Source organism: Macrotis lagotis, chromosome X, assembly GCF_037893015.1.
Source record: "Macrotis lagotis isolate mMagLag1 chromosome X, bilby.v1.9.chrom.fasta, whole genome shotgun sequence".
Classification (NCBI taxonomy): Eukaryota; Metazoa; Chordata; class Mammalia; order Peramelemorphia; family Peramelidae; genus Macrotis; species Macrotis lagotis.
Genome location: NC_133666.1, coordinates 464,349,544 through 464,372,470, shown reverse-complemented (window position 1 = coordinate 464,372,470; position 22,927 = coordinate 464,349,544). Strand labels below are relative to the sequence as shown.

Here is a 22,927-nt window from a genome sequence, read left to right as displayed (position 1 = left end):
TGACCTCAGAAACTTACTAATTACCTAGCTGTGTGGCCTTTGGCAAGTCACTTAACCCCATTTGCCTTGCAAAACCTAAAAAAAAAAAAATTAAAATAAAAAAAAAGTTTCAGAAAAGGGAGGTAGATCTGGACCATTCTAAGTTTAAGAAAAGGAAGAAAAAACACATTTTTTTTCTTTGCCTCTTTCTTGTACCTCAATACCCATTGTCCTTAAGGATTCTTTACTGGGCCCAGTATTTTAAGAGTCATTATAGTACAATGGAGATGTGAAAAAATTAAGTACTGGGGCAGCTAGGTGGCAGTGGATAGAGCACCAGCCCTGGAGTCAGAGTACCTGAGTTCAAATCCGACCTCAGACACTTAATAATTACCTGGTTATGTGGCCTTTGGGGAAGCCACTAAACCCCATTGCCTTGCAAAAACTAAAAAAAAAAAAAAAAAAAATTAAGTACTGAAATTGAATTGTACCATGAATCAAAAAGGTAATTTGGGGGCAAACATGTAATATCCCTGAAAAAGATACTTTCTATGATAGGGAAAATACATTTGGAATTTTAATTTTTCTGTTCCAAACTTTTGACACATTCCTAAATTGGAGGCTCCCTGTCTTTATTTACTTTCTTTTCTTTCTTTCCTTTTATTATCTCTTCCTATCATATTACAGCCTCACAACTTCAGTGATTTTTAATAGTCAATTTATTGATTCTTTAAAAGATAAATCTCTATATCACCTATTGAAGAAAACAAATAAAAATGATGATTATATTACCTATAACAAATTGGATTTATATAGAAAATTTTAAGGAATTTAAATAAGATTTCAGAGTAACATACCAAAGATCAAGGAAGAATAAATTATATATTCAATCATACAACAATGTTTGAATCACTTATGTCAGTTCTTCCCAAGTAATTATCTCTTCCCTTGTTCCTTCATGAAAATGCTCTCATTTCATTTAAGTAAACAAGAGGAATTAAGGTGAATTCATTGCAAAAAGAAAATCTATTGTGACATTATCATTTTTAGAGAAACTTAGAAAACAGTCATGAGACTATTAACAAAGACTGGGATCTCACCAAACTATGAAAAAAGAAAAAAGAGGTGGAACAGAACCATGTAAACTTAGTCTTTCTGTGTTTATATTAAGCAACCATCTGAAAAGACTACAACAACTTTACATTGTTTTCTATATGGATATCCAGAATTCAACATGAAAAAAAAATGGCTTGAATTTCTAGCCACAAACAAGTTGTCCCAACATTCCAATTTCAGATCTTTGAAACTCATTTGTTCCTTTATTTTAAGAGCCATTATAGTACAATGGAGATGTCAAAAAGTTAAGCAAAACAAACCTTACTCCTAGCTAGTTTTCAATATTATATGTTATTAATCTCTGGTTGCACAATTCAGCAAATTGAAATTTCACTGCCCACCATTAGGCTGTCATAAAACTAAATTATCTCTTGGAATAAAAGCCAAGAACTGAGAGTATTCAGAGAAAAATTTGATTTCTCTTTATTCATTCTCAGTAAATAACAATGTACATAGTCTACCTCCATTAATAGTTAAGGTAAACACATCTAAAAATAGTATTATTTAAAAGTGAATTAGAAGGAAATCATTTTTAATTAAACAAGAACAAAGGTTCTCATTTCAACTTCGTTTCCCTTACGTCACTTATTCCTTCTGAAACTTGAATTATTTTACTTGATGTAAACAAGAGAAGACAGAAGGATCTAATTTCCAGGCCACTCTTTGCCATCTCCTGCCACAATCTACTCCCAAAATAAATCCATAGTATAGCATTTCAAATCGGGCACCCAGCTATTACCAAACCCTCCCTTCTCTGTTCTCTTCTCAGTTATTGCCTGCAATCAGACCCACTCGAATGGGCAGCATCTCTGTAAGACACAATGGCAATTGATTTAGTCTGAAAGGTCTAAAACTCTATTTTTACTTCATCTAGAAAGCCTAAGTATAGGGTTTATAGCAACAACAGAAGGCAAGTGGTTGGGGAGGGGGGGGATTAAAGGGGGAAAGCATTCAGAGTTTAGTTAGCGGGAGACAAAAGCCAATAGAACGATCAAGGATATAAGGAGAATTGGGATAGGAACTGACTGCAAAAAGACCCATAACTTAGCAAAATGATACTCACATAATTTCTTAGAAATCTAATCACTCATCCCTGCAGTGGGGCTAGAGATAGCAGTGTAGAAGAGACCAAGAAAATTGAAAACAGCCACCCTATCATTACTATTGGTACCTTTTTAAGTAAAAGGAAGGAGCCAAACCTGGTGTGTCAGTCCTGGGTTCAGAGATGAGCAATCACAGAATGACCCAAGGCAGAGTGCATTTCACCATACACACCTTGCTTGACCTGCCCACATTCCTGTGTAAGTAAGCCTCTAAAATCAGAGCTCTGGATGGCTTTGGAGGCATTCATTCCAGTGTTTGCTGCTACTGGAATCATTCCTCCTTTGTATTTGAGGCTTAATCAATCACCTGGACAAATTGCCAGGAATGGAGATGGGAAACATGAGTGAGGTGTGTAAGACAGAAGAAAAGAGGCATTGCAGGGGAATTGGGAGGGACAAGAAGAGAGAAACAGAGAGCCTATAAGGAAGTTTTAAAATCAAATACAGAGTCCCTTTATTAACTAGTGACTCTAGAGATGTAATCAGGAGAGGAAGGAAGGTCTGCGTTCCTTCATTGTTTTCATTTGGATTTGGGGGCCCTGTGGTAGCTTGTGATAATGTCCATGTTTCTTTGAAATGGGTCCAGAAATTGTGAATATAGGACTGAACAGGGAACGAATTCCATCCGACTCCACCAAATTTTCACCCCAACAGTAGTAGTGAAGATTAATAATGAGTATAGTGAAGTGAAAATATTATGAGACATTCACAAGGATGACTAGGTATTAGTAAATCTGCTAATGGAACTTAAGTTAAATGATTAATGTAACTAAATATCAATTAAATGTATAAGAATAACCAAACTCACAGCATAATTGTCAACATAAAAGCTAATACATAATAAAATCATCTGCTCCACAAATACAGTACTTCTTTTCCCCTAATTTCGTGGCAGTAGATGCAAATTAGTTTTCCAGGTATCTTCTAATGAAAATAATACCTTGGTTTTTGTTTATAGTGTCCTACACATCACATGAGAGTGGGGGAAAAAAAGATTGAGATACAATTTTTCCCAAGCAAAAGAAAACTGTTTAAGCTTAACCCATGAACTATCAGGATCCCCTCATCTCTAAGCAAAAAAGCAAAATGACTTTAAGAAAGGCACATGTCACCCAGGTGATTTACACACACAATGACCACATACAGTGACCTCCCTTATACTTGTCCACATCAGCCCTGGCCATCCTGGGCCCCTATCAAACTCTACCCTTCCCTTCCTTTGAACCCGTAACAAAGACACCCAACCCCCCACTCTCTAGTCTAGACCTCTTCCTCTCCCACTTTCTGTCTCCTTGCAGTCAGATAAACTTAGCTATCTTCTGATGACAGTACATCCCTAGCCATCCTTTCCAGTCCTGGCTGTATTTTTCTCTCAAGCCCATGAACATATCTAACCAGCACCCACATTTTTCCCAGTCTTCCTTCTACCACCTTTGCTCAGCAATCTTTTGTCCTTTGAGGTGCAGTCCATTCAGATAGATCACCCTATTCCCATTCGAGTTGTGGTTCTGAATAATCCCAAGACCAAAGAGTTCAGAACTTAGTTCCCAGTCTCTCTTGCCCAAACTCTGCCCTTTACTTGGAACTTTAATTTACATATTGATCTAATAACCTTATTGCACAGTTTGTCAAACTCTTTAACTCTTATGTTTGTCTGTACCCTTGACTCCAACTTTGAAGTCATAAACAAGAATGGTTTTGCCTTTCATCATGTCATCACTGACACAAATGTTCACCTCAACAACCCCAAATTTGATCATAAGCTCTCACCCTTCCAGATCTTCTCTGCAAGCTCAGAGTCCACAGACTGTCTCCAATGCATAGGTGTACTCCAGGGTTCTGTCCTAGGCTCTCCCCTTTTTTCCTCTCACCCTTCTCTTTTGGTGTTCTCATTGGTTCTCATGAGTTCAACAATCAAATAGCTCCCAGATCTTCATATATAGGTCTCACCTTTCTTCTGAACTCCAGTCCTGCATTTTCAATCATCTATTTGGCATCTTCATCTGGATATTCCACATTTTTCAGGCATTTTTCAGTTATGTTCAACTTTTCATGATCCTATTTAGGATTTCCTCAGCAAAGATATTAGAGTGATTTGCCATTTCTTCTCTAGCTCATTTTACAGATGAGGAATTGAGGCAAACAGGGTTAACTTAGGATCACATAGTCAGTATCTGAGGCTGGATTTGAACTCAGGAAGATAGATCCTCCTAACTCCAGACCAGAGTTCTATCCATTACACTGACCAGTGCCCCATATAGTCTATATCTTCTATGCCCATACATATGTGTGTGTGTGTATATGTTCCATAGACATCTTAAATGTAACATGTCCAAAAGAGAACCAATTATTTTTCCCCTAAACTCAACTCTCCTCCTCATTTCCCCATTATTTCTGCTTAGGGTAACACCATTTCTCTAATTTACTCAATCAGTGTCAACCTCATATATCCCACCTCCTCAACACCCTTCCATACAATCCTTCTGATTACTGATACCACAACTACCTTACTCTACTCTCATTACCTTACACTTTATCATCTCTCCTTCCTCTGCCTGGAGGGTGGAGGGTGAACATGGGAGAGTTCCTCCCAGATCCTCTATTGAAAGAAGGAGCTCAGGGAAATCTCATAATTTCCCACTGAATGTAGGACTTCATCACGCATTTGAGATCAGGAACCATCTTTCACTTTTCTTTGTTTCCCCATCACTTAGCACAGCACATTTAATAACTGATTATTGACTAACTGACTCTTGCCTGAACTATTACAATCCCTTTCTAATTAGTTTCCCTGAATCTATTCTCTCCTCTCTCAATTCCACCATCCTTACAGCTTCCATATTGATATTCCTAAGTCTGACACTGTTATTTATCTTCTCAACAAATTCCAGTGGCTTCCAATTGCTTCTAGGTTAAAATACAAACTGCTCTGTTTGCATTTAAATCCCCTCATAATCGATATCTAGCCTATATTTGCAGGCTAAATATAAATTATTCCACCTTACTCATTCTATGCTTCCAATTGGCCAGTTAGATATTCCCAGGACATGACAGTTTGTTTCCCGCCTCCATGAAGTAAAGTAACATGGTCAGAAATGAGAAGTCTTGAAGGTCTTGACACAATCAGATGGGGTATGAGATGGAAGAAAGTAATGGATGACAGATGTGGAGGTAGCAACATCAATAAGATGTTGTTCAACCATTGTTCAGTCATATCTGACTCTTCATATGGAATTTTCTTGGCAGAGATACTGGAATGGTTCATTTTTCCCTTCTCCAGCTCCTTTTCCAGGTGAAGAAGCTAAGGCAAAAAAAGGGTAAACTTTTGACCTGCCCAGGGTCACACATCTGAGGTTGAATTTGAATTCAGGTCTTTTTGATTCTAGACCCAACACACTATCCACCACAGCAATTAGCTGCCCACAGTGGGTCTGGGGAATGAATAAAATAGAAGAGCTGAGGATTAAACTAATGTTTTGAACCTGAGAGACCAGAAGAATGGTGTTACCCTTGAAAGAGTGCCAAAATATTTCCAGTGATTGTCAAAATGAGTTTCACAATGAAGAAAGAATTATGGGACTCTCTCTCTCTCTCTCTCTCTCTCTCTCTCTCTCTCTCTCTCTCTCTCTCTCTCTCTCTCTTTCTCCCTCCCTCCCTCTCTCTCCATACATATGTGTGTATAATCTACAGTATATATATATATATATATATATATATGTATATATATATATATATATATATATATATATATATATGATGTATATTACAAAGGAATCCCACTACTCTATTGATAGTTTCTGAAAGGAAGTGGTTTGCAGATTATCTTTTAACACAAAACAGTCATTTTTCCAGTATTAAAAATACTGTATTTTGGAAAGATAGTTTCATCATCATGAATGACACAAGGAAAGGAGCGCAGTGCTGAGTGCCTGCATGTCTAGATTTGGGTGATATCCAGGCTATCGTACCATTTGTGGTATGGCTATGGTACATTGGGATGCCTCATAGGAAAGGCAATGGAAAATAAAAATTTTAAATTACCCAATGCCTACAACAGGGGAAGTACTTAATAAGTGTTATCAATGTAGCTATGAAGTGACAGAGCAAAAAGACATGCACGAAAAGATAAAGGGCCTTTAAAAAAATTGACGAAAAATATCTTTACACTCTGCATTAGGGAGCTAGATGGTGCAGGGGATAATTGGACTGGGATTCAAAAAAGATCTAGAGTTTGAATCCTTGCTTCAAATTCTTTTTTTAAAACTGTGAACTCTGGACAAATCAACCACATTCTCTTAGCCTTATTTTCCTCATCTGTAAAATGGAGATAATACCAGCACCTTCCTTTGTGGAGATCAAATGAGATGAAAAGAACTTTTCAAACCTTAAAGTAACTGGATAAATGCTACTTACTATTATTTTTATTATAAATATATTTTGATTCCAACTGTGTTTAATTGCATTTTGAATTCTATCATACTCTAAGGTCCTTGAGAACGGAAATAGTCTTACCTAAATAGAACATCTCTTCCAGCACCTGAAACCTTGGCACTAGTAGACCTTCATTTTATAAAACAAACCATTTAGTAAATATCTACCATATGAGCAGCACAGGTGGTAGAGGATGGAGTGCTGGACCTGAAGTCAAGAAGATTTGAGTTTAAATCTTGCCTTAGATACTTCCTAGCCATGTGACACTAGACAAGTCACTTAACTCTGTTTGCCTTAGTTTCCTCATCAGTAAAAGGAGCTGGAAAAGGAGGTAGCAAACCATTGCTGTATCTTTGCCAAGAAAACCCAAAATATGGTCAGGAAGAGTTGGGTACAACAAGAACTATATAAACATGAACTACAATTATAGATGGGGAGTTTATGGATATTTTTGGTACTTTGTATTAGAAACTTTAAGGATTTACACTATTCTCTATACTTTCCCAAGGAAAGAAGCAAAAACAAAACAAAACAAAAAAGGTACTCTTTCAACTGCCAATTTTTGTTTTGATTTTGTCACCTTTTCACACACACACATACACACACACACACACACACACACACACGTATATACTCCTCACCTGGGTTACTGAGACCATCCCTTTACCCTTTTGCAGGTTACATTCAGTCCAGGCTCTCTCAGAATTTTTCACCTAAGCCAGAAATGTGTCATTCACAGTGCCTACACCTAGAGTGAAACTTCAGGAAAAGGCTTCATGATTGGAATTCTTGACCAAAGCTATCAATCTCAAACTGAAGTGTATAAACTTCCTTTTTTAAAAATTTGCAAACACATTTTACTATAAATTGATTTATTTGGAATTTCCTACCCATTTTATGTTATGAGTAGGCAGCTAGGTGGCACACGGATAGAGCACTGGCCTTAAAGTCAGGAGGATGAGAGTTCAAATCCAGCCTTAGACACTTGTCACTTACTGTGTGACCTTGGGCAAGTCACTTAAGCCTGACTGTCTCACATCCAGGGTCATCTCCAGTAGTCCTAATTCAGATTTGGACACTAGACCCAGATGACTTCTGAGGAAAATGTGAGGTTGGTGACTTAGCACAGCACCCCTTCACTCAAATCCAAAATTCATGCGCTTGTCATGGCATCATCTCCCTGATATCATGGTCTTCTTAAAAGAACAATGGACAAATATGAGTTCAAAATATTATTTTAAGAAAGGATTGATAACACAAAGAGATAACAAATGCTGCACTAAATTGTTATTTTCCATATGAGGAATTTCATAATAATCTTGCCAACTTGGTTTCAAGGTACTTCTCATTTATTGGCTTGCTTTTCTTTTTATTTTAACATCTTTTCCCAAATATATAACATGGTCATAATTATTAAAAATGAAAAGAAAGCTTTGAAGATTACAGCTGAGTTAACTTCCCAAAAATATGTTGGTATGCAATGCAATTTAACTTGGCAAGAAACTGGTGTCATGGTGAATTGAACGACGGGTCAGGTGACAGGAAGACCCGAGTTCAAATTTGATCTTAGAGACTGAATAGCCACATGGACAAGTTCTTTCACCTCTGTTTTTCCCATTTTCTTCAGCTATAAAAATGGAGATATTAGCAGCTGTTATGAGGATCAAATAAGATAATATTTATAAAGTGCTGACATGTAGTTGACATGAATCTTAGAAACCTCCTCTGCTTATTAATATATCTTCTGAATCAGACTCTAACATCTGCTTGACTTGGAGGTCCAAAACTTCTTTGGGTAACCAGGGATGGGGCAGAAAAGCTGTAATTCAATCTTTCTCATTTCTCTGATTCAAATAGGGAAACATTCCAACTACCAACCCATCTACCAACTCAGCTGATTACATCTGAGACAGTCTCCAAAATGTGTTCTGTTATTAGAAACATCCCTGACTACACAAAATTACCAATGTCTGCACAGACTGAGACTTTGTCTTGCTGAGTGTTAATTTTCTAGCTCCTTGCACCTTGGGTCCTTCTAAGAGGTTGCAAGAGAGCCAAGATGCTCAGCTGTAAGTAGCATCAGGCCACAACCATGAAAAACCCAGAGAAAATTTAACTCAAAAATAAATAAATAAAAGCTGTAATGTTACAAAATTTCTAAACTGAATAATGAGACTTGGGGCTGATTGAATGGCATTCCAATATATCATTATTGTTGACCTGGCTACTCCCTATATGCATGGTCTTCACTGAAGAAATACAAGTGTTTTAATTTTTATATTAACTTTCAGAGCTAAAGCAGTATCATGATTGATTACATAATAGATTCAAAATTATTTAACCCCTGCACAAGTAAGTCATTTTTTCATCACTTCTGGTTCTTCCTCTCTTTTATTCTTTTTTTTAATTCATTCATTATTTCTCCCTTTCATTCATTCTTCAAACTGCTGCTAGAACAATCTTTCTTATATATGGATTTGGTCTAGTCATTCACACTCAAAAACATTTAATGGTTCGCTATTGCCGGCTGAATAAAATTCAAATTTCCAAGCTTAATATTGAAGTCTTTTCACAACTTGGTGCCAATCCTTCCCTTACAGTCACGTGATACTATTGTTTCCCAGTTAGAAATATTCACTGACTTGCTTAAAAGATCTTATAGGGAAAAAATTTAAAAAATATTTCACAACTTAGTGGATATGATATATATATATATATAATATATAAACTATACTATAAAAACTACATATATTATGGACATAAGAGAGATGACATCTAATATTATAATGGACAATGTGTTGGGCTTGAATCTGGAGGATCTGAGTCCAAATTCTACCTCATTAATTGTATAACTCTACACAAGTACCTAACTTCTGCTTGCCACAGTTTCCTCTACTGTAAAATGGGGATAATCATAACACAATAGCTCCCAGAGCTATTGTGAGGATCAATTGGGATCATAATAGTACAAAGTTACACAATAGTACAAATGTTACAATAGTAACAAAGTAGGTACCTAATTAATGCTTGTACCCTTCCCTGTCTTCAGTGTCCCCTTCATTTCCTGCCTCTGACTTGGCTCATGCTGTTATTCCTTCTGGCTGGAATTCCTTTTCCTCCTCATCTACCTCTTGAAACCCCTTCAATTCTTTAGAATTTAGATAATATGTATCTCCTTTATTTGTCTTTTACCTTGATGCCCCCCCCTTTCACCTTCAGATCTTACACAGAATTTTTCTTCTGCCTTGAACAGTCAACAAACACTTATTAAGCACCTACTATATCTCTTCACTGTGCTAGAGACATCTCTTGTTTTCAAGGAGCTCACAGTCTAACAAGGAAGGCTAGAGGCAAGTATTGGACATGTGATTTCACTGGAAGAGGGAACACCTAAGTGATAAAACTCTCCTTAATATGGTAGGCTGGCAACTTCTCTTTAAGAAATGCTTGATGTTGAATAAATGAATTAATGAATCAAATGACTGTCTCCTATCTGTACAAAAATATTTATAGCAGCTCTTTTCATAGTGGCAAAGAATTGGAAAGTAAGAGGATGTTCAACATTTGGGGAAGGGCTACATTAATTATTGTGCTATAAGATATAATGAGCAGATAAATTTCAGAAAAACTTGGACTTACATAAACTGATGCAAAGTGAAGTGAGCAGAAACAGGAGAACACTGTACACAAATAATATTCATAGTATATGATGGAGAATTGGGAATTACTTACCTATTTTCATCAATACAACAATTCATGACAATACTAAAGGACTCATGCTTAAATATCATATCTACCTCCAAAGAAAGAATTAATAGAGTCCAAATATAGATCAAATCATACTAATTTTTTTTACTTTCTGTATTTTTTGTGATTTTTTTCCCCTTTCAATCTGTATCTTCTTTCACAATATAATAAATATGGCAATATGTTTTACATGACTGAACATATAGGACCCATAACAAATTATTTACTGTCTCATAAGGGAAAGGGGTTAAGGAGGAAGAAAGAAAATTTGGAACTCAATTTTTTTTTAAATTAATGTTTAAAATTGTCTATGTGCAGTTGGGAAAAATATTTAAAAATCAAGACTTTTGACTATTTCCTAAATAAGAAAAAAATCTTATAGCAATTCATTCCTTCCTTATAGTAATCTATAACATGATTTTTGGTAATTCAATATAATTAATACAAATGGCTTGGTATAATGTATGAAGGACTGTCCTTGAAGTAAGAAAATATTGGTTCAAATACTGCTTCTGATGCATACTAAAACTTGAATATAGACAAGCCTCTTAATGTCTCAATATTCCATAACTCTTTAAAATTTAAAGTTGCAAAAGAGTATCTTTCTGTTCTGGTGGAGGGAATTTCCACACCAGGAGCTCCTTCTATCTCAGAAATCACTGGTCCAGATATTTCCCTATACTTTTTCCTCCATTTAATATAAAAAATAATCATAAAATTTACCATATTTACCCCATGAATGAGACATGCCCTTTTTTGAAAAATTTGGGGTCTAAAAACTGGAAACATCTTATACAGTGGTTGTAAATTTTTTATTTGCATTTCCCACTTTTTTGAGCTTTTCTTTGCACTCATTGTTTTACATTTGTTACCTGCATATAAGGTTATGTTTTGCTACATTCTGCCCAGAAATGACTCAGAAAAGATTTTCATCCAGTGTTGAATTCAAGTTCAAAGTGATGCTGTTTGCCAGAGTGAATGGAAATCATGCTGCTGAATGTCAGTTTAGTCTCCTCCAACTGAGAAAACAATCTGAGACTGGCTATGGGAAGAAGAAACCCTACTGAAAATGCCCTGGCAGAAGATCACGAGGGACTAGTCAGCCAAATGACCTATGTATATAGGGAACTGAAGAGATCAACTGATGAGCAAAGGACCATTGGAATTCCTGTGTCCACAAAGATGGTTCAACAGGATGCAAGAAGAATTGCTGATGAAAAAGAAGTGACTGGTTTCAAAGGAGGGCACAATTCAGATTCATGAAATGGAATGAACTAATCATGCATCCACACAACAGACTTGCTCACAAGATGCCTGAAGGCTATGAGCAGGTCCCTGAATTTCATGATGAATAAAACTTGAGTTCAACAACTTTGTGTAATACAATTTTTTCATTCTGGACCCCAAAATTAAAGTGCGTCCTATACATGGGAAAATATGGCAATAAAAAATTGTCATTCTGCTAAATATGGAATAATCATGTGTTATTGGCTGACTAAGTTCTTAGGTCACTAGTTTTTATCTTATTTTGACTCGTGTAAAATATGGAGATGGAGATGATTGCATTTAAATCTCAGTCTGGGTTAGGAATCCTGACTTAGTTCCTATTCTGCTATTAACTAGCTGAATGACTTTGACCAGGACATTTAACTTCTCTTGGACTCACTCAGCTTCTCTGTAAGTAAAATAGATTACTGTACTAGATGATTTCTAAGTTTCCTTCTACATCTAGAATTCTAAATAGAATGATAGAATTATTTCTATAATTTCTGAGTTTTGTTAAGAATGAATCCCAAATAGTCTTTGACAAATTTGCTAAACTAGGATGATCTTATGAATGAGAAAATCAAAAAGTTATGGATATGATAGGAATTGAGGAGTGGTAAACAATTTCCCTGGACCCAGAATATCTCCCTTCACCCTGATCCTACCCTATAATTTCACCATTAGATATGCATTCCTTTGGGACTTGAGGGCTTGTCAATTCTAAAGATTATGTTAGAATAAATTAAAATGCCTCCATCACTCTTATTACAAAAGCATTTAATGCACTAAAAATAGTTTGCTGGGTAAAAATTTGTCCAAGGCTTAAAATACTATTAATTTCAAGCAATTGCTTCTGACTGCCGGAAAATGTCAAAATAATACCAATGTATTATTTTTAAATACAAAAATAGTAATATATTCACCTAAGGAAATATTTCTTTAGGGAATATAAAAAAATTTGAATATAGATTTACCAACAGCTATAATGGACACTAGACCTTCTTTCTCCTCCCTATACCTCCCCAGATGATGTCTTATGATAAGTTTGCAAAGTGCTACACAAATAGTATTCAATCTAATCCTCACAATAACTTATAAGGTAAATACTATTACTATCATCATTTTACTTATGGGGAAACTGAGACTGACTTGCTCAAGACCATACAGCTGGCAAGTATCTAAAATCAAATTTGAACTTGTCTTTCTCATTCCAAGTCCCATACTCATCTATTGAACCACCTAGCTGCCCATTATCTAGAAAAACATAATGGTAATTGTTTGAATAGCCTTTGGGAATTCTTTTACAGGAGAAATTATGAAAAGAGTTTCCATATTGTCTTCATATCATTAAAAGCAGTGGAAAGGTTGAAGGATGTGGGGAAGGGACAGGAGAAAGAAGTTTTTGGTAAAAGAGATTTTTTCTAAATAACAGTTGGGTTATTCTGATTATAAATACCATGTTTTGAAAGATAAATGTATCTGGGATAGTGATAGATGACAGAGATAGATAGATAATAGATTATTAAGCATTTATTGTAAACCCAAGAAAACAAGACCATCCCTATTCTCAAAGAACTTGCTTCCTAATAGGGGAACAATAACTAGAAGGGGAAAGGAAGGAGAGAAAAGATCCCCCAGGGACAAAGTAGCTAATGGGACAGAGTTAGTTTTGCCTGGGAGCCCCTCAAAAATGGCAATCATATCAGTTAAAAGAGGAGGTCAACCTAGGGTGGGAAAGTCAGCTTCTGGGAAGAGTGAGTAGGGGCTTAGATGGGTAAAATTCTGTGGTGTAGTGGAGGGGGTAGGGAGGAAACAGAACTGTGAAGAGTGGGAAGGAGATTCCCCCTAGGAGATGGAGGAAGCTCCTACATATTCCTACATAGTTGCAATGTATACTCAGTTATCTCTACACGTGAAAATGGTCTTCAGACATCCAAAAGGTAATAAAAATTTAAGAGAAATTATTCATAATTCTTCTTATTGCTGCTTGTTCTTTGTAATCAAAAAAGGACTAAAATGACATCATGATGTTGGGATAATGTCCAGTGTGTCTGACTATGGCTAAACAAACCAATAAGAGCTTAAAAGGTTCTACCAAAAGTTGGGCACCATTAGTTCTTGTGAACATTTAGGATGGATAATTCTGCTATTTACAAAGCAAGGGATAGGTGTATTCCTAAAATAGGCAAGTACATAAATAATTAGTGTACACCTTAATTGTTGGTTGACAGTTAGTTGTGAGCCAACTGGGTGGACAAAAGTCATCTAAGTACATCCTGATCTGCTTCAACATTTTGCCCAAGGCTACCCAAGGTACTGTTCTTTGTTCAAGAAAAGATTGCACAAACTACTTTGCAGGAGCCTTTTGCCAGCTTTCTAGGACTAGAGAAGAGTTTGTACTAATCTACCAACACTCTGAGTCAATCAGTCCCCCTTGTGAGCAAAAACACACAGCTGTGAGACAGCTGGCTGACATCTGAGGGATAAACGATGAAATAAAAGAAACCACAAATGACCTGTGTACAATGGCATCATTCTGTCTCTATTTAAACCTTTTCATTAGGATGAATGAATTGTATTCCCATTAGGCAATGCATAAGATTTTTATTTAAATTTGTATGTTGGATGATACTTGTACAATGTTGCTAATTATCTTAATTTTATTAAATGTTTTATTAGAAATTCAATATTGAACATCAATATAATCAATTAAACCATTTACAGCTAATGTCAATGAATATTTTTTTTTGCTTTGCTGCCATGTCTATTACTACCCACCAACTCACCTTCCTCTTCCATGTAAAAATCACTCACTTATAACAAATATGCAGTCAAGCAAAATAAATCAATTAAACTGGCTATATCTGAGAATACATATCTACTTATATACCTCTTATCCCCCAACTCTCTACCAAGAGACAGAAGGTATTTTTGTCATCAGTCTTTTGAAATCACTTATTGATCCTTTCTTACAAATAATAACAATAAAAATAAATGTAATAATGCACATTATCTAATTTATTTATTTCCTTCCTCTTTCCCCATTCTCTCTCCTCTCCTTCTCTTTGTTTCCTTCTTTCTCCGAATGTGTCTCTCTCTTTCCGCCTCTCTTTTTCTCTCTCCCTTCTCTCTTTTCACTCTCTTCTCCTTCTCCCCTCTCTTTCATACCTCTCCCCCTTCTATTTCTTCCTCCCCTTTCTATCTTTCCCCCTCCCTCTCTGTCTCTCTCTTCTTCCCTTTTAAACTCTCTCCTTCCTCTTTTCTTTCTTCCCTTTCTCTTATCCTCCCTCTCTTCTCCCCCTTTTCTCCTTCCCCTTCTCCTTCCCTTTCTTTCTATCTCTTTCCCTCACTCCCCAAAATCTGTCTTTTTTCTCTCCCCCTTTTCCTTCTTTTTTTAAAAATTTCTTAAATTTTCATTTAAGGCAATGGGGTTAAGTATTCCCAAGGTCATACAGCTAGGCATGTCTGAGGTTAGATTTGAACTCAGGTCCTCCTGACTCCAGGGCAGTTACTATATCCACTGCACTACCTGGCTACCCCCCCCTTCCCTCCTCTCTCTCTCTCTCTCTCTCTCTCTCTCTCTCTCTCTCTCTCTCTCTCTCTCTCTCTCTCTCTCGACACCACAGAGCAGCATTTGGACCAGCTCCTCCCAACTCCTCTGCCTCAGAGAAGCTACTTTTATCTGATGCAAAGACAGAAGTAATTTCAAAGTCAGTGCCTGATCCTTTCATGACTGCTGGATGGCCAATGAGCAGCAGGCTTGAGCAGGTCTATTTCTGAAGAGCCTGCAGGGCTCACCTGGGGGTCAGAGGCATGTCCAGCCATGCAGTATCCAGGTTGAGGGCCTTAACCAAGAAATCCATCTGCAGCATCTCCTGCCTCCCTTTAATGCCTCTCTGTGGTGGGGAGGAGACCCTGTATCCTCCAAGGCCCTAACAATGGGCTGCAAGCTCGAACAAGGGTTTCAGAGCTGGAAAGGGTTCAAGTATGGGCCTGGGGACAGATCATGTGTGTCTCTTGTCTCAGGACCAGCTACAGGAAAAGGAATTTTCCAACCCTCAAAATTCTCAAAGATCATCAAAATCAAAGAATGGAGATTGAGTTGAAAGTTATGCCAGTGGGGGGAATACCCACACCATCCACACCAAAGGAATCACAAAATCTTGAAATAATAAAGAACATCAACCGTGGTCTGCAATTCTTGGACCACCTTTCATTGCAGTGCAATTAGCTAAAGTATTGTGATGTGGTTACTTCACTGAAACTTGGTATTACTTAAGCCAAAAAAATCTGCTTTGGCTGAAAACCTTATACTCTCTAATTGCCTCAGTTTCCCACTTCACTTAGTTTAGAGCTGGCAAAAAGTTGTAAAATATTATTTTACTATAATTGTGGGATTCAATATAGTAGGAGCTTGTTAGCATATTTTTCCTGCAATGCCTTTCAAGTGAATTTTTATCACAATTGTATTGTGGGTGGTCAGTTTTTTTTTCCTCTAAATATCAGTTCTAAGTTACCCACAATTTTACATTCCAAAGCACATTCTTAATATGTGTTGCTGGGTTTGTTTCTCATTATTCTCCATTTACAATTGTATGTCTCGTTTCTAAAGCACTTTAAGGTTTAACAAAGCACTTTCCTCAATATGACCCTGTGAAGTCCGTGGTATAACCAGTAATTATCATCCCCATCCTACAGGTAAGAAAACTGCATCACATCTCAAAGAGATGAAATAATTTACCCCAGTATCAAAGCTAGAAAATAAAAGATCTGAGCGTGAAGAATAGATTTTGAATTCCTTCTCTAGCATCTTTCCACAAGATCACATGTCATCAGTTCAAGCCATTGTACATATGCATGAACTTCAGGGGAGTCTTGAGAAATCAAGTACTGTATGAGAATAGGAAACAGCTTACTTTATAGAGAAGCAATTACAAGATTTCAGATATGCCTGAGGTCAAGAAGAACGCAGTACTATAAAATACCACCATACAATAATTTCATGTGATATCAGCATCATTGATTCTTAACAAAGTTAAATAAGTGAGTTTCACTTAGATCTCAGCTCATTTCAGTAGTTCCAAAGTAGAATACAGGGAATGCTCTCTGAATACAAAGAGATGAAAAAAGAACAATATATTTTTCTTTACAACTTAAATTTTCCCTATGAGTATTGAAAGCATCCATAGAGTGAGATCAAGTGTTAAAGGTAATCTAATCTAATCCCCACCTAAAGTCTGAATCTCTTGTAAATTATGTCTAACAAGTAACCAATTAGTCTCTTTTTTGCATCCAGATTCCATTTATTAAAAACCTATGTGCAAAGAAAATATTATGCTCTTTACTGCAACAAAAGAATAAAAGGACCAAAACAAAATGCATCTTTTCCAAAGTTTACACTATCTTTCACTATATGTATATAGTGTATAGTGAAAGATAATACAAGCTTTATATATATATATATATATGCATTTATGTGTGTATATGTATATGCATATATGTATATATATGTATAATACAGATATCATGTGTATAGATACATATATATGTACATATGTACATATATAATTAATAAATCAAGCCAAGGACTAAACCTGATGATACTCCAATAGTGACCTTCATCCAGGTTGGCAAAGATTCATTAATTATTTATGGATTCATTAGGTCCAACAATTCAACCTATTTCCAATCTACCAACACACAACTCTACATCTTGTCCATGAGAATATTAAGCATGACTTTATCAAATGCTTATGAAATCTAGATATACTATGTCTATTCCATTCCCCTCATCTTCCTGTTTAAGCATTGATCAAAAAAAAAGAAATTAGACTAAATATTATTTATTCCTAGTGAACCCATTCTGACTTAAGAATGATCACTGTTTTCTTTTCTAAACACCAACAAATAATCTTTTTAATAATATATTCTAGAATTTTGTCAAGAATTAAAGTCAAGTTCCCTGGCCTATAGTCTGAAAAACCTACCTTCTTCTTTGAGTATCTCTTTTATATCTCTATAGCTGGAGGAAGGGGGGGACAAGTTTATTGGGGGGAAAAAAAGGTATAGAAATATAAAAAAGATGAAAAAATTGTAATAAAAAATACAAAAAAATGGGATTTCATTTTTCCATCACTAATACTACTATTTTTTCTATTATTTTCCAGGATTTTTCAGAGCCAAATCAACCAGTTTGTATTTTTCCCACCTGTATTCTGAGATTTCACTTATCTAAACCTAAGTGACTCAATTTATTGACTGTAAACAGGGATTTTCTTGAGAACGGGAATTTTCTCATGTCTCTAATTTATTTCATTGTTGTCTTTGTTTCAAGGACCTAAACATAATGTCTCAATAGTTATAGGTGCATAATAAATGGCTGTTGATTGAGGAAGCACAGCTAGGTGTTCTACTTATAACTCTGCTTGCCTACGGTTCCAAAATCCTGTAAACTACTTTTATTCTACCCTTTCTAGTCTGAAAACCAATTTAGAGAAATCAGAAGACAGGAGCCCAGTGCTCCTGCTTCTCTCCAGCATTCATATCATTGTCCCATCAGCTCCAAGCAGTAGTCCTAGTGCCCCCTAGCTATTTTTAAAGGTCATTTTGTCATTCTTATGACAAAGATTTCAATCAGAAATCTCAGCGCATTCTAAACTTTTAGCTCCTGACATTCTTACAAGATTATCCTATTTTTATAATAATACTTAGCTTCCTACCTTGTTCCTGACTTGTTTTGTGATTAGAGATCACAATGCTTAAAACAGTGCCCAAGACATAGCAAATGTTTAATAAAAGTTGTTGGTTGATGGCTGATTTATTTTGGAATCTGATTGGACTATTCAGTTTCCCAAACAGGTCCTTTTGACCTTTTGAGGTCAAAATTAAGGTAAATCTCTTCCTCATAAGAGTCATTGCTGTTTATGTCATCAAAATGCCATTTTTGATTCCATCTCTCTTGAACTCATTCCAGTCATGAGATAATATCTATCTTTACTTTGAATTCTTCAAAATCCAGCTCCCAAAATCTAGGTTGCAGGTTATTCTATACTTAGCTTTCCCTAGTAATCTAGTACAGACTCCTAAAATAGTCCTGTTAATTCTTCCTTTTTAAAGTTCCCCCATCATTTGTACTTGAATATTTCTCTTTATTGATCAAAATAAGTTCCAGAGTAACAGTCCCTTCTACTTCCTAAAAGAATAAATTATCAGCAAGGCAAAGTCAAGAATTTCTCAGTTCCTTTGCTTTTAGCAGAGAAAAACCTCTAGAATGTACCTGGACAGTTGACATATCCATAATTAATTGCATCTTTATTTTGCTCCAATTTAACAATCTGAAACCAATTAACCTTCCTCCTTTTGACTAGCTGGTCTGCCCACATTGTTTTTTTCCCCTCCACTGACATTCATCCAAATGTTCTGTCTCATGTTTACCCCTAATAGTTTGTGCATCTTCATATCAAATCATATTTTTCTAGTGTTTCATTTTCAAAAGGTATATGCTCTCCTTTTTGTAATTTCTTAACTTAGTGATAACCATCAATACCTGTGGGTTTAATTTTCATCTCTTTATGATTCTCTACAGCTACAATCATGCATCACCAATTGTGTACTGAACATTTCAAACCAGCTGTCCAAGAGATATCTGAAAATATATTTATATATGCATTTATCTGTACACAAATATATAGATAGATATATATATCCAAAATTGAATTTAGTCACTCACCTCACCAAAAAAAAAAGCCAACACCCAAAGACCCAATTTTCTCAACCAAATTTTTCCTATTTCTGACAAAGGTATACCAGTTTTATAACCGTATGGTTAATAAATCATTCAAACTTAGGCCAAATTTTACCATTTCTACCTCTATATTTGTCACATCTGACCCTTTCTGTCTACTCTTAGAACAACCATTTTAGTTCACATACCCATTACTTCTATTGCAATAATCTCCTACCTGTTCCCCTGATCTCATGTCTTTCCCCACTGCAATCCAATCTCCAAAAATGTGATCCTCAACCTCCTTCACGATCTGGTTTCAAATTATTTTCTAGCCTAATTGCTCCCTTTACTGCAGTTTGTCCAGCAAAATTGGCATCATTTTTCTCTGTTCTTCACCACATTCTACTTCATATCCCAAGTCTATGGGTTGTCCCCAATTCTCAGAATGTACTTTTCCACTCATTTCTACCTCACAGACCTACAACTGCTATTACTCTCCCTTCTTAATTATCCTGTATTTATTCTGTCTACACTTATATATGAACATGTTAGAATGTAATAGAGTAAATAGAATGTTATTAGATGAACCCCAGTAGAATGTAAACTCTTCAAGATTAGGTGCTTTTTCATTTTTTTGTTTTTTCTGGTCCCTCTTCTACCCCCAGCCCACCATAAGGCTTGCCACATAGTGGGTACTTTAAAAATGCTTGCTGATTGATTTCTGTTACCACATTATCATTTCATTATCATATCTTAGTTATACTTTTAGATTATATATAACTCTTTACAGGAAGATTTCCATTTCACTCTGTTGAATATCAATACTCTGAATTTAGGTTCAGATAGCTGAGGTCAAAAAGATTTATCACCACTGCCCTTCTTCATGGATATTGCAGCTTCTAAATTATTGGTTGTCACCAATACTATTGGTCCTATATTGTAATTGTTAGTGACTGTATACAATCTGAGTTGTTTTTCTTCCTCCCCATTTTAGGCCCTCGTTAGAAGCACTCCATCTGTGGCCTAAGACTCGTGATGCTTGTATCATGCTCATCAGCATCATTCTTGCTTTAAAGTTTTCAGTAATTAGTTTCTTTCAAAATATCACAGCTTCCATTGTAATTGGTTTTGAATTAAGACAATATATATGAGGACCACTTCATCATGATCACCATTCAGTTCTTTTCAGGAGGGCCCACCAAAAGAACTTTCCTCAATATGACCCAACTGTAGGTATATGGAATTTCATTCCTGGTGGTGGGGGGGGATGATCTAAGACATCATAGAATGAATAGTTTGAGGTTATTTTAATTCCAGAATTCCCATGACTCTTGCTCCCTTCTCATCAATTACTGAAGCATTGGCTAGAGGCATGCCTAACCAGATGGGTCCTTTGTCTGGCATGATTTCTCCTCTTTTATACATAAAGACTGGATGCAAAGAACCATGACTTGGGATCTGAAGGCCCTGGATCTGAATCTTCCAGATGCCTCTGACTACTGGCTAGTGATCACTCCTAAATTCTCTGAACCTTCATTTTCTCATCTGCTAAGTAGTTTGCACCCTCTTCCTCCACAGGGTTGTTGTGAGGAAGATGCTTTGTAAAACCCCATATAAAGGTGAGCTGTTATTATGTGAAATAAAAGAGTAGAGTCAATATCAAGGATTTGGGGCTTACAGGCTTGCAAGCAAAATATTTCAGGAAGGAATTAGCCTGTGTATACAGTTGTGCTCTCTGGTCTTTTGCCGCAGGAACATTTTTTTTAAACTCCGGAAAAATGTTCCATTAAAATCTTTTCTCAATGTTTGTCTCTGCTTTATTGACAGAAGCTTTCTGTACATAATTTCCTGATTGGCTGCCAGTGAGTCATTCCTATTCAGCTGCCAATTCAGTATTGCCCAAACTTATCTTTAATACCCTCTCAACTGTGTGGACAATATGGAGAGAAAAAAAATAGACATTTGAGAGTCAAATATCACAGGGAAATTTGGACACATTTTCCCCATGAAGATCAAGCTTCAGAGCTCCACTACTGTTCTCCTGTTTCTTAGGGGGAAGAAGACCTTCAACTCTTCATCTGAGGGGTGTGTTTTCTCCTTCCCCTCACCTTGGGGAGCTTCTCTCCTTGCAAACACTACTTCTCAAGCTGCTAATTTAGGATTCCAGATCCCATAAGGTAAATAAGGGATTGGACCAAATAATGATGTAACTTTGTATTGCATTCTTAATATGATAAATACGCACTCTTGGGTCAAACAATCACCCTTTCTGAGCCTATTCAGACAATGAATCATAGGATAAAATTGCAACTATCCTAAAGGATCTGAAAGTCACTTTATAAATAAACCCTACTAATATTAATTTTAATATGAAATCTCATGTCAAAAGGAAAAAAAAAACAGCCACCTGGATTTATTCACACAAAGAATTATGGCTGATGGTATAGACTTTCTATTCATTTCCAGAACTCTCTCATGGCCTTGGAAAATGCCAGGGCCATGATAGATGTTTTTCTCTTTTTTCACATCCCATGACTCCTTGACTTTATTCCCTTTACTTTTTCCCAACATCATTAATAAGCAAGGGGATGGAACTTTATCTAAATGGAGACTTGTTTGGTTACCACTGGGGTGAGAAGGTAACTTAAACTTTTTTAAGATGCGTCTGGAAGGAAAAGCTGTCATTGGAAATTTCACAAAATATTCCAAACTAACAGTGAAAACTTTTTTGATTGTGCACACCAATTAGTAAATAATATTTGAGCATGCATTCTCAAATCTATGTTTCTCCTTACTTATAAATTATATAAGTGCTCATATACAAGTGCTCATATATATTATACAAGTGCTCATATATATTACTACTGTATACATATTTTGAAACAGGAAAAAATTAAAAGAAAAATAAAGATGGAATAATATTTGGTTCTAGAATTCATAGGCAGTCACTGGAGTTTAAGTACTAGAGTGACTTTATTAGACCTGAATTTTGCAATCTATGGATGAATATTTTATTAAATTCCTATTTTCTGTCAAGAACTGTACTAGGTGCTAGGGATATATGGGAAAAAATTAAACAATACCTCCATTCAAAGAGCTTATATTCTAATGGGGGGGAACAAGTATACATAAAAACATATTCAGCTGTATATAAAGTCAATAAGTAAAAATATATGCAAAGTTGTTAGATATAAGGAAGGAAAAGCATTAACAATAGGGAGATTAGCAAAGTCTTCCTATAGAAGGTACGAAAGTTGCATATAAAAGGGAGGAGCTCTAAGGTAGATGTAAAGAGACAAGGTCACTCCAGTTCTTGCCAAAGAACAGAGACATAGAGAGTATCTTTAATAAGAAACACCAAGAGGCCAGTTTGGCTGGAATCAAAAATGGAGGGAAAAGAGTAACATACAATACAATACATTGAAAACACAGGACAAGGCCAGATTGTAGAGTTTAAAATGTTAAACAGAGTAATTTATAGTTATTTGCAAGGAAATAGGAATTCACTAGGGTTGATTGAATAGAAGAATAACCTGGTCGGATCTTTGTTTAAGGAAGG

General features: G+C 35.9%; 1 protein-coding gene across 2 annotated transcripts in view; it reads right to left on the bottom strand.

The window, feature by feature from the left end:
• Positions 1 to 22,927, bottom strand: part of ARHGAP28 (Rho GTPase activating protein 28) — a 186,402-nt gene that overhangs the window by 139,967 nt on the left and 23,508 nt on the right. Inside the window, exon 1 of one of the 2 annotated variants that reach the window (XM_074201159.1) lies at positions 2,295 to 5,803. The exons of the other annotated variant lie outside the window; for it this stretch is intronic. The gene's annotated coding sequence lies outside the window, so the exon portion shown is untranslated. Of the gene's footprint in view, positions 1 to 2,294; positions 5,804 to 22,927 lie in introns of those variants that run through there. 2 annotated transcript variants of the gene reach the window in all.